The 12122-nt window shown below is 40.1% G+C and overlaps 1 protein-coding gene across 1 annotated transcript in view; it reads right to left on the reverse strand.

Annotated features, from left to right (window-relative positions):
- osbpl8 (oxysterol binding protein-like 8) overlaps positions 1 to 11590 on the reverse strand; it is a 93566-nt gene extending 81976 nt beyond the window's left edge. The window contains exon 1 of the mRNA XM_085375589.1: positions 11256 to 11590. The gene's annotated coding sequence lies outside the window, so the exon portion shown is untranslated. The remainder of the gene's footprint in view (positions 1 to 11255) is intronic.
- Between the last annotated feature and the right edge of the window lie 532 nt (positions 11591 to 12122).

The raw sequence follows: 12122 nt of genomic DNA on the forward strand, positions 1-12122 counted from the left end.
AAAGACCAGAACCTCTTCGGTCGGCACCAGTTTCTCTTTCTTTTTTTATATCATGAAAAATTGTGGTAAAGGCAATAAGAACATATAGCTATATGCATCTTTTTTCATAATTCTTGCTATAATTTTCCTATTCTGGTAAATCCCAGCAGTCTAACACTAGTGTCTGCTAAGTTGGATGAAGAGCCTTGCAACTGAGCTGTGAGACGCTGGAGACTTCAGAGGTGTGGATGTCTGTGTATGCTACAGATGAAATGTCATGCTTTCAGTTGAGGACAGAAAAATTCAACGTCATCAAGGACTGCTCATATGCATCCATCTAACAGATCCTTGATGAAAAATCATGACTTTTGTTTTTGCTAATAAGAACAAGGCAATTTTGGCCTTCTTTTTTGAAGAATGGAAAAGAAGAAACACCAGAAAATATGAAGTAACAACATGGAATTTAGCTTCCCGGTGGGGTTGTAAGTAAAACATGAAGAACACTGGGAACTAGGGCTGCCACAATTAGTCGACTAGTCACGATTACTTCAACTATCAAAAATGTAATAGTTGACGCGTCGTTTGAAGCTTTGTAAGACCCCAAAAGATGCAGGAATAAGTAGCAGGATTTAAGAGTGTAATAACGGACTGAAACAGAAGATGGCAGCACTGCAGTGCACAAGGATACCAGCTGCCATTAAACCCCGAAGAAGAAGCTGTGTCCCAGAATTCATAGCGCAGCCCTGCTCAGTTTTCAACAATGGCGGCAGCTAGTTAGTTTGAATATTACTCTTATTATTCTTTCTGGGTCACAAAATAAACATTTAACATTTTTTCATGCGAGAATGTAGCTGTGTAAACCTCAAATATCTGCTCAGTTTATCAAGACACCGCATATTTTCAAAAGCGCTCCGACGTTTTCGGAGACGTCTGTTACCCACTAGCTCGATAGCGAGCCGGGGGCTAGGCTAACTAGAGCCGTGAGAACACCGGACTCCCGGCAAACCATCGCCGTCTTTCGCTACTCAGGTTAAACATATATAAGTCACTTAGATAACTTAAAAATGTTATTGTTTGGCTTTTTTTTTAGTATTTTATTTGTTCCTGAGTAAATCGGTTTGGCTGAGATTAAAGTTATAGTTTTTACACAGCTGAATAAACATCAAGCAGATTATCAGAAGTGTGAGATGCTCGAGAATGTACTCCAGTGTCCTGTTATATTTTAGATAGTGTAGAATGTTTAGCTTATTTTAGAGTTTAGAAATGTGTTATCATAGAATGTAGAACTATTGTAGAGACATTGATACTGCCCTTAAAGTAATAAAGGCCTCACTGTGTCGTGAACTTAGGAGTAGAGTGTAGGAGGCCTCTCCCCCACTGAGTGGAAATTCCCCAGAGGATGTTTTAGGGTGGGGGTCTCAACATTTGTAACTGGATAACTGGTCTGGAAGGGAGAGGGGTTTTATGACCTCTAGGGAGTTACCTACACCGATCAAAACACACACATCCACACGCACACTCACTCATGTGCACTCACACATACACACAGGTATGCGTACACAGTCACACACGAGCACTCACATAGACACGAGGGAACGAGCACATGTAGGCATTCATGTGCTCGTGCACATAGACATAGTTTGCAGCACACCGTGGGGGGTTTTATGATGGGGTCACCTCTATAAAGCTGGCTGTAACTAACAAAGGGGTGAAGATTTAGAGAGGGACACCGGCCTCGTCTTCCCTTCTAGAAGTGCATGCTTAAATGAAGATGAATAAAGATTTTGTGAAAATGACTACTGAGTCCGGTGCCATCTCTGGATGTTCGAGGAATAAAAAGAACCGGGGTAAAACTGATTTCCCAACAATAGCAAGGAGTTTATTAAACTTCACCGAAACAATTTGCAAATGTCATTTAAATTTAATAAACTATCATCTTGTCTTTATTTTTAGTTAGCACAGACCTTAAACACTTAAAGCTGTAAGCTAATGATAGTTATATAAGAGCAGATGCTGCTGGTGCAATAAGCTGTACGCCCAATGGATGCATGATCTGATAAAATCATTTTTCTCTTTGTTAGCCACTACACGTGAAAAATGTTCCAAACATTTTGCCCAAAGAGTATAAGAACAATACACCCATAGCAGTAGCAGAGGTCAATTATATAACACGTTACTGACATATAACACAGATCCCTTCTTACAGCTTTACCAGAGGATCGCTGTCATTCAAGCTGAATGTTAAAAACAGGATTCACAGGTAATCACATGTGCCTCCTGTCAACTGTTTTATCCTGAACTTTTTTTTTTAAACACAGCTAAAACATTGTCTGTATAATGTCAGGTGTGGTCACTGGTTACACACACCTACAGCTCCACTCCCTGTGCTAAGACGAGCTTTATGCCATTCATGAGTCAACCTATGAGCTCAGACAGGGCATGTTTTTTGGAGGAAGATTTGAAGCACTAACTTGTAGATGCCAAGAAGCTGGTAGTGACAGTTCTGAAGGACATCAAGGTTCCACGGTGATCACAGTCTCACTCACTTTAATAATAATTTAACTAACAATTTTGAAATGACGCTTTATTGTCGAACACGTGGAAGTAGGGCTGGGCGATATGGCTTAAAAAATTCATATCGCGATATAATTTGAAGCATGTGCGGTAACGATATATATCATGATATATTCTTTTCTTCTGTATAACATATTTTCCACACTAAAAATCCTTTAATTTTCTCAAAATCGACAGTGTGACTTATGTATGAATTCTGATTGTGCTTACTGACCTCGAACCGATTTCTGCGGAAATCTGTTAAAAAAATGTTTTAGTACAACTTTGGTAAGCCGCACAGCTTGATGGATTGTCAGAGCATTACGGCTGCCGTAGTGAGGAGCTTCGCGGAGTAATCTGGGTCCAAAACTCCGTCAACTTCAGGTCCCAAAGTCAAACGAATACTGAGAGTTAAAAACGGTCCAAATTCTTTCATCTTTAATAAAATCATCAGCGTTGCTGCTTTATCGGGTGTAACAATTAAGTTTTACATCCATGCATCCATGAAAACAGAATTTATTAAATTTAACGGAGTTAGAAGTTAGCAGGAAGTTAGCTCGCTAGTTTCCACCTAAACATTTCATACCATGTTCTGACAGAGATTTTTGAAACTAATTCAAACGTACAGCTCTGCTACCACTTCCAACATAAATGAAGACAGAAAACTAAACAGCAGTGGCGTTTGCAGGGTTACTGAAGTTGGACTACCTGGTATATAATGATGTGCTACGTGATTGCTAGCGACACAGCTATGTTAGCATAACATTAGCACAGTGAAGCTGGAGGATGAACGCCAACTTTTTTTCCACTCGATAAAAGTTAACGTGAGGGATTCTGGTGGTCAGGGACAAATGCAGTTGCATAGCAGGATGCTGTACACGGGCCAAACGTCAGTCAGGAGAACAACTGAGATCATTCATCCACAATACGAGGTTAGTTATTAATATACTGCAACAACATGGGAACAGAACAGCTGCGAGAGAATTCAACATTAATGAATCAACGTTATGGAAGTGGAGGAAATGCAGTTTTCGGCTTTCCCCATATTTCAACAGTGCTTCATCTCCTTGCTATGACTGTCGCCCGCCATAATTTGCAGATGATAATTGTTTTAGCCGCTGCGATGCTTTCAACCAAAACAGGCGCAGCTTGATGACATCATCAACATGCGCTATCGCGAAAGAGCGATACAGTCAAAATCTCTATCGTTGGCCAAATTTATATCATTTCTATCGTATATCGTTTATATCACCCACCCCTACGTGGAAGTTCCAACTGTACCCTTTTTAATGATGTTTCTCATGTTTTGCAAGAAAAAACTAACTCAATTTAAACTATGCACAAGGCTTCACCCATCACGTGTCTAACAAAACAAGAAGCAAATCTTTATGGTAAATGGCCTGTATTTGTATAGCGCTTAACTAGTCCCTAAGGACCCCAAAGCGCTTTACACAACCAGTCATCCACCCATTCACACACACACACACACATTCACACAAGCGACATTATAGCCACAGCCACTGACAGAGGCGAGGCTGCCGGACACTGGCGCCACCGGGCACTCTGACCCCCACCAGTAGGCAACGGGTGAAGTGTCTTGCCCAAGGACACAACAACTGAGACTGTCCAACCCGGGACTCGAACCGGCAACCTTCCGATTACAAGGCGAACTCCCAACTCTTGAGCCACGATCTCCCCAGCAACACAATCAGGTGGACATTTATGAGGTCTCCCTACTTCCAAAGCTCTGCTCAAAGCCCCAGTGAGGGTGGACACTGAATTTAATTGGCTGGGACACTTAAAAAGATCTCCACAGTCCCGCTCTCTTTTGGTCAAATGACAAATCTGGCTTGGCATTGGACTTGAAGCAAGGCTGATACAAGAAACCACACAGATCTGAATCCTTTCATCACCAGAGACTAGGGCTGTGCGATATGACCAAAATCCCATATCCCGATATAAGAATTCTATCGTCCTGATAACGATATAAATCACAAAAATGTAACAAGTGTTTCCAGCTGGACGTCGTGTAGCTGAGTCGAGTGTTTTAGCCGATGCATGAAACGATACATTTTTAGACATAAGTTGTAACGGCCGCCGTTTTCTTTGTGAGTATTTATTACACGGCGTGCTGCGGTGAAAAGCCTGTTCTAACGTTTGAGTCTAAGGTTTATTTTTTAGCACCTGGCGTCTTTTTTACTTCTCATCCGTAAATACTCTGCATACTCTTTCACGTGATTCAGTTTATTTTGAAAAGTCTCAACAGGATCTTGAGCTTTATTGTGAAAGGTTTATGTGGAAAACAAGCGGACAGGCGATGGTGTTACCGTCGTTGTTGCTAACGACAACGCACAAAAACAGGCGCTTGTCTGTCTGTAGTGTGGTTATATTAAATATAAGAGAAAGAGAGAACTTTAAGAAATTAATATAGCCACTACAGTGACCATCAAAACGATGAAAAATATTGCTGTAAACAGTTTATTTTGCGACACCACGAAACAAACGATAGCGTAAAATGAAACGATAGATGTTTTTATATCGTCAGCCGATATATATCGTTATATCGAACAGCCCTACCAGAGACAGCACAAATTAAACAAATTGAAGGTGCGTTTGTTCACTTCTGTTTGATGTCTGAGCCCAATGGCAGTCAGGCAACAATGAAAGGTCCACACAGTTATGTGGTTTCACTGGAATTAAAACAGCTGTTTGTTCATGTTTTTTTTTTTTTATTGGTGAGCCTCAGATAACCTTCTTACAGATGGCAATAAAGGCTGCTGAGCTACACCCTAGGGAGAAGTATGCCAGAATGTAATCTTATTTTTGTACCGCTGATGGATAAATCCACGACAAAAAAATGAGGGCCCACTATCTCACTCTGAGCACATCTGGTATTTGTCAGAGCCAATGCATCGAATCAGCCAAACCGCATCCAGTTGCCCGGACATCCCAGCTGGGGAGATTACTCCGCTCTGATGCACTTATCCTGGCATTTCAATAACTTGAGAATCAAAGCATCATTAGTTAGAGCTCCTAACACTGTTCAAATAGTGATGCAACAATCACATATTTATATTAGACATTCATCCTTTGATAGCCACAGTGACCTTATTCAATTCTTTTATGAAACTGATCAGGTCAGTAGTTTGTAACATTACAGCTATTTAATTACAAACACCAGTCAAATAGGCCGATGATGAAAAAATTGCCATGGGTGGTGCTTTTCATGACCACATTCTCACTTTTTTAATTTTGCTGGCTAGTTTGCAAAACTGTTGGAAAACTCTTATTGCATTTAAATGTTTTTGTTATTTTGATTTGCATCTTCTGTCTGCCGCACTCTGCATGCTCACACGGTGAAACAACGAGCACAGGAAGAGAGGAGAAACAAAGCACTGAAATGAAATCTAAAGAAAAGTAAGCCTGGGACAAAGTAATATCACTATTAGCTGAATTATTTTGACTTTTGTTTATTTGGGTTTCTTTGCTCACACATAACAGACACTTTTGTCTATCAAATGGTCAGAAATAAGGAAATCTAGATTTCATATACATATTGTGGTTACTTGTGTATTCATTCCCAAAGGAGCTTTCTGAGCTAGAAAAACTGCACAGTCTCTTCCGCACAGTGTGGAACCACGTTTATTAATTCAATACTAGTATCCAATGAGTCTTTGGTACCGGCCAACACCCAAAGCCAAGGTATCTGTATCAGGACTGAAAGTCAGATGAGTGCATCCCTACTTGTTTTCAGGTGAGTCTGTGCCTGTGAGCAGGGGAGGCTGTCGGTGATGTTGTTGCTGTGATTCCCTTTAAAGACAGTAAATATGATTAGAGCCTATAAAAGCATACTTTATTTCCCCAGGCTCTAGGCTTATATCCGGTATCAGCTGAGATAAGCACCACCTGTTCTCGGTCTACGTTACAAACACACATAGCAGCAATTTTTAACTATTTCAATTTCAAAGTTTCAAGCTGTACATTTCACTCATTCATGTGTTCACTGATTTCCTTCCTTATCCGCTTCAGGGTCAGGGGCTTGATGTCTATCCCTGCTATCATAGCATGAGAGGCAGGGTACACCCTGGACAGGTCACCAGTCTGTCACAGGGCATTTGTCTAGAAAATGTTAGCACTGCACAGCAGTATAATTTAGGAGATATGACGGGTGGGAAGCAAACATGCTATGAGTGTCATTATTTAACTGGAAAGCAATATGCTTTTCAGAGAAGTGCTTCAACAGCAAACACTAATAACAACTACAGAATGTTTGTAGCAGATGAAACGTCTGAAAAAAATAATAATTTTAGTGCATCCATAGAGTTGGCAGCTGGCTATTGGTACTACTATTCTGTGGGTGACAATGACAATGTCAGCATCAAGTCAAATATACAGCAGAACCACTGACAGTTTCCTCCGTTTCCTATGGAGACTGTAGAAATGAAATAACAATAGGTGACAAAATTATGAGCCTACACTTCACAGCTCCACAGAGAACAGCTGTACAGGCGCCCTGTCCCACAAATAAAGGCTGATTTGCTTAGAATTTTAAGCATAGCTAATTTACCTATGTATTTGAATTGTGTGGAGTAGGGCTGCCACGATTAGTCGACTAGTCACGATTATGTCGACTATTAAAATCGTCGACGACTAATTTAATAGTCGACGCATCGTTTGAAGCTTTGTAAGATCACAAAGGACGCAGGAATGCGTAGTAGGATTTAAGAGTGTAATAACGGACTGAAACAGAAGATGGCAGCACTGCATGTACAAGGATGCCAGCTGCCGTTAAACCCCGAAGAAGAAGAAGCTGTGTCCCAGAATTCATAGCGCAGCCCAGCGCAGTTGTCAACAATGGCGGCAGCTAGTTAGTTTTAACTTTACTCTTATTATTCTTTCTGGGTCACAAAATAAACCTTTAACATATTTTCAGGCAGGAATGTAGCTGTGTAAACCTCAAATATCTGCTCAGTTTATCAAGACACCACATATTTTCAAAAGCGCTCCGACGTTTTCGGAGACATCTGTTACCCACTAGCTCGTTAGCTAGGCGGGGGCTAGGCTCACTAGAGCCGTGAGAACACCAGACTCCCGGCAAATCGTTTTCAAACCCACCGCCGTCTTTTGCTAGTCAGGTTAAACATATATAAGTCACTTAGATAACTTAAAAATGTTATTGTTTGGCTTTCTTTAGTATTTTATTTGTTCCTGAGTAAATCGGTTTGGCTGAGATTAAAGTTATAGTTTTTGCACAGCTAAATAAACTTCAAGCAGACAGCTGATTATCAGAAGTGTGAGATGCTCCAGAATTTACTCCGGTGTCCTGTTATATTTTTGAAAGCAAGGAGTTTATTAAACTTCACCGAAACAATCTGCAAATTTCATTAAAAATTAATAAACTATCATCTTGTCTTTATTTTTAGTTAGCACAGACCTTAAACACTTAAAGCTGTAAGCTAATGATAGTTATATAAGAGCAGATGCTGCTGGTGCAATAAGCTGTACGTCCAATGGATGATCTGATTAGTCGACTAATCGCAAAAATAATGGGTGACTAATGACTATCAAAATAATCGTTTGTGGCAGCCCTAGTGTGGAGCATAAACATACAACCAGATAACCACCTTGGTAAATAATATGCAAAAAAGCCTCTCTCATTGCAGAGCTCAAAATAATTAACCAGCTTCAGTAACACAAGGTGAATGTTTAACTACAGCCCGCATGTATCCAAAAAAAAAAAAAAAAAAAAGCTATTAAATTTAAAATTACATCGCCATGGTAACTTATGCCGTAGATGTTTAGGTTCCATATTAGAGATTAACAGACGTGAAATCACTACTGACCAGTATATTCTCTACAGAACATCTACCCTAAACTAAGCTTATGTTAAAATTGTGAGTTTAGATTTTATCTTTACTTCCAAACCCTTAAACAGCACCGAGTCTGCAGTGAGAGAATCAAAACTAAAACTGTCAGGAACAGGTTATGTTCCCCATTTTTAAAACACCATTTAATGCCTAACCCTTCCAAACTACACTGAAATATTTCAATTTATGTAAGCTTAGCTATAACACTTTTTCCCTTTATGGATGAAACTTTACCTTCATTAGATTTGGAAAGCTGCCCTCTATTTTTTTTTAAGTTAGATGTTAAACAGTTACAATTGCTCAACTCTTAGTATTAACAGTAACTCAGTAAAACATCTCTACTGTGGCTTTAAAACAGCCATATTGACTAATATTAGTCAGTGAAGTCTAATATTAGCAATTACACATGGTTAAAGTCAGGAACATTAAAGCAAAGTTTTTTCTGTAAATGTCATTACTCATTTTTATCCAGCGAAATTTTTTTTTTTTTTTTACAAAGTTAAATTACTGGGAAAAAAAACACTTTTTATTTAATAAAAAAAACTTGCTTGGGGGCAGATCTGGAGCTTTGAAAATTAAATGTCAAATCAAGATTCAAGCTTAATCTAATGAAAATTCAGGTTGAGTAAATAATGACCCCAAATTAGATGCTTTATAACAAATTTTTATACTCTCACAGATGATGACAGTGTGGACAAAGCTAATAAAATAACTCCCCCCCCCCCCAAATTTTTGAGATAAGTATCATGGTCGGGCATGTGTTCATTTACTCGCTCCGCTGGATTAAAAAAAAAAAAAAGGAGATTCTGTTCTTTATCTGCCCGTTGCCATGGTGAGTCGTGGTAGCAGATTCCACTGAAGATCGCTTGCTTTCGCTACTTTACGTACACACTTAACTCAAGGTGAGCAAACTCAAGAGCTGATTGAAATAACTCTGATCAGTCTTCCCAGAACAAGAAAAATCAACCCGGCATTTATTATTAGACTCACAGAGTTTGCTGAACCTGCTTCCTGGTCTCCACCCCAGAACAACATGGGTCAGAATCACACCAGACAAAAAACTACATGCTCTGACTTGAGACCACAAATATACACTGAAATGTAATAAATTAGTCAAATCAAAAATAAATGAAGGCTGCGATAACTGACAGATACACTTTTTAAGTTAAAAAACAAACTGTGAGGTCGACTTATTGCAGGGATGTCAAAGTCATTTTACACCGTGGTACATACAGCCCTACACTTGGCTCTTAAGTTCACCAGACCACTGAACCTATGTGATAAATGTGTAAAATTACAGTCACTTTTGGTAGTTCAATGCCCAAACTGTCCAATAATATCAATAATGTCCTGTAAAAAAATAATCTATATCATAATGGAAAAACAGGAACTTTTTGTCATGTTTATCTATTACTTAATTACTTTGGTGTAGTGTGAATGGTAATGGAGTGGTGTGTGTGTGTGTGTGTGTGTGTGTGTGTGTGTGTGTGTGTGTGTGTGTGTGTTGGGGCGAGATGGTCTTTATCAATAGGAAAAGCTGTAAAACTTCTAAAAAATATATGGTTACAAATCTATGTACTTGTTCACAATTTCTAAGGCTGTCCACTGGGCTGGAATCCTTGCCTGGCCGATTCTGGCTTCTAGGCTTCATTTTTGACATGTCTGACTTATTGAGGAAGAAACAACCACTTATTTTTTCACGCACGGAAATACACCTGTGGGAAATCATCTCGGCTTCCTTTTTTCCAGGCACTGCTGACGCTTATATCACCGTACAAACAAACAAAAGTGAAATGAGTTCTCTATTTTTTCCTCTGCATGTCAGCATTAATATCATGCCTGCGCTCTCAAAATAGAACTAGCATTCAAACTGAAAGCCATATGTGTGCAGGGAACAAGCAGTGCTTCAAAAAAGGTCTGAGTGGAAACTCCTTTTGACTGGCAAATGAGCTGGTTACTCCCGTGACCTTGGACTGCACACCTCAATAAAGGTTTGCCATGGAAAGTGTGGGATTGCCCTTATTTACATGCACACTGGCACAGGACGGAAATATGGAAATATTGCAAATATAAATTTATGAGTGCCAGATGCCAAGTCTGGTCCCAAGATTTAGTTCCCAACATAATTTCACCATCTCACTGCATATTTTGAGTAGCAAGAAAAAAAGGAGTATGGCATAGAAAACACTGTTAAATCGCAGGTGGACACCATGACATGGTAATATCAGATATCAGACACCACGCCAGGATCCACCGGATGCATTGCTTGTCTGACACAGTTAGCAAGAGCTGCTGCTACCCTGTGATTCTCCTGTTTCAGTGCTTGTCTCCTGTCAAGTGAAAGTGGAAACAGAGCTGCAGACATCCAACACTGCAGCGAGATATGACTGAAAGGCAGCATGGGTGGGGTGGGGTGGGGGTTAGAAAAGCAACAACATTATCAGCACTAGACCCGCTGAAGTGGCAAAGGCTGGTGTGGTTTATAATCCACAGCTTCTCCCATACATCACCCGGATACAGCGGGCGGCAGGAAATCCAAATTTAGCCAGCCTCATCACTCAGCGCGTTGCCCTGGGGTGCATTCGCGTTGAATTAACTAACACCAACAGGCTAAATGTGGAGTTTTATTTGGGACAGATGCCGGGGGCACAAGTGCAGCGCATGAAGATGCGGGAGCTGCTACGGTCCCTACCTCTAATCCTGATTTATTACACAATAATACGCACAAACCGTCTGTAGTCACGGCTGTCAGTCAACCACAAACACAATTAGCAATTATGCTAGCCGCCTGTAATCAACAGCAGGCAGTGGGGTTAGCTTTCATTTCGGTGTTTTTCTTTGCTTGTTTGAGCTTACCTTGGCTCCACCGGAGGTCTCCTGTTATGCTGTGCCACGAAAGGAAAAGGCTGTCTGTAAATATTTAAAAGCAGTCCTCCGGGGCGTGTGTCGGTCTGCTAACAGTTAGCTTTAGATGTGTTAATGTTTACGGGTGGTACTCGTCTTTGGGCAGCGTCAGCGAGTGATGACTCGCGGTTTCCTCAGCCCGCTGGCTTCACGTAGGTCCAGTTTTAATGTCTGAAATGTTTAAAATCAACTTTGACAATGCTAACACACTTTCTAATATTTATTTACCAGCAGTCCGCGGTCTATTTGTTAGCCACCAGCGTGCCTGCACGATTCTATCAGGACTGTTTTTGTGGTAAATGAAGTAATGTAACCGGAAAATGCACGACTTCCGGACGCTGATTTCAAACTAAAAGGTATTTAAAAATTTTAAGACGTCCGCGTTATGTATTTATGTATTACGTATTTCAGTCAAAATTATCCAAATAAGACAGTTTGGGGTCTCCTATCTGTTTGATTTAATTCATGAAATCTACTTCAGTGTGGGCTTTGCTTCAATTTTTTAACTTTCACATGGCAAATAAAAGTTTATGTCTTGTCTTTATCGTATTTGTCCAGTTTTTCTTTCTAAATCACCTTCTCCTATAATGTTTTATATGTGAATAAAATATAATTTTTTTATAAAACAGTTATAGTTTATTTTCATCAAGAGTTGATCGTTTTACGTTTGCCATGGCTCTCTTTGGGACTTTATTTTGAAGAGCCAACAGCTAATATCCCGTGTACGGGTTGTTACTGGATAACTTGACCCGTCAGCTCGAAAATTCCCCTCTGCTCGGGTAACGTCTGATTTCCCCTTGCAAACGTGTCAAACGTGTA

The sequence above is a fragment of the Diplotaxodon limnothrissa genome, linkage group LG17 (genome assembly GCF_057381915.1).
Source record: "Diplotaxodon limnothrissa isolate DT_005_m linkage group LG17, D_limnothrissa_male_GT1.1, whole genome shotgun sequence".
Classification (NCBI taxonomy): Eukaryota; Metazoa; Chordata; class Actinopteri; order Cichliformes; family Cichlidae; genus Diplotaxodon; species Diplotaxodon limnothrissa.